This window comes from Oxyura jamaicensis, unplaced genomic scaffold, assembly GCF_011077185.1.
Source record: "Oxyura jamaicensis isolate SHBP4307 breed ruddy duck unplaced genomic scaffold, BPBGC_Ojam_1.0 oxyUn_random_OJ70246, whole genome shotgun sequence".
Lineage (NCBI taxonomy): Eukaryota > Metazoa > Chordata > Aves > Anseriformes > Anatidae > Oxyura > Oxyura jamaicensis.
Window position 1 is genome coordinate 1 of NW_023309866.1, and position 1,293 is coordinate 1,293.

The window sequence follows — 1,293 nt, forward strand, 5'->3', positions numbered from 1 at the left end:
TGTATCATGGACTATTAGTTTACTAATATATATATATATATATTTTCGGCACTAATACTATGAACCTAGCCTCTTTCCTCAGTAACTGTTCCCAGATCGCCAGATCTTGCATCAAGACCATGAACACGGTATACTCCAGCTGACCAGACTTCTAGGAAACACCCCTAGAAGATGTGGAGGATTGGTACATAGATGGCAGCAGCTTCGTCCGCCAGGGATTTTTGCTTCACAGGATATGCGGTAACAAACATCAGCCCAAAAGGTGGAAATCATCACCTTGATAAGAGCTCTTGAGCTGGCAAACATTTGGACAGATTTGAAATACACCTTTGGTGTGGTGCATGTACACACCTTTGGGAAAATATGGGAAGAGAGAGGATTTATAAATTCACGAGGAAAAGGACTAATTCATCAGGAGTTGATTCTCCAAGTTTTACAAGCCATCAGGGAGCCTAAGGAGATTGCGGTGGTGCATGTAAAAGGACACAAGCGAGGGCTGAATCCCCAAATCAGAGGTAATAACTTAGCTGACCAGGAAGCAAAAAGAGCAGCTCTCATGGGTGTATATGAACTGACTAAGAGAGCAGACTGCCCGAATTGTGGCAAGGGGAAGGATTTAAAGAAATTTCCATGCTATGATTGCTGGAAAGACTGGGGAGTAGAAGGGATTGAATGTAATTGTTTGGAGGAGGAGAGTCCGCCTTACAGGAAGTGTTAAAAGCATGGCCCAGCTAAGTCTTTATGTTCTGGTGGGCACGCCCCCCTCCCCTTGTTTTGTTTTACTACTGTAGAAAAGGAAAAGATGACACAAATGGGGATTCGAGAAAGTGAAAAAGGAAAATGGGTACTACCTGACGGACAAGAAGTGTTACCAAAATCAGTAGCTATGAGGGTGCTACGGAGATTTCATGAACAAATGCATTGGGGTGCTCAGGCGTTAGTAGATCAATTCGCCAATAATTATATGTGTATAGGGATATATAACATAGCAAAGGGAATTGTTAATGGGTGTATGATTTGTCGGAGGGTAAATGCTAAAAATATGAGAAAAAGGGTTCTGGGAGGACGAGAATTAGCCCACCGACCCTTTGCAAGAATTCAATTGGATTTTACCGAACTTCCCAAAACAGGAAGATACAAATATTTGCTGGTAATCATAGACCATCTTACAAATTTTGTTGAAGCATTTCCCACGACAAGGGCTACAGCACAAACCGTAGTGAAAATATTGTTAGAAAACATAATTCCCCGATATGGGATTGTAGAAGCAATAGATTCTGATAGGGGATCACA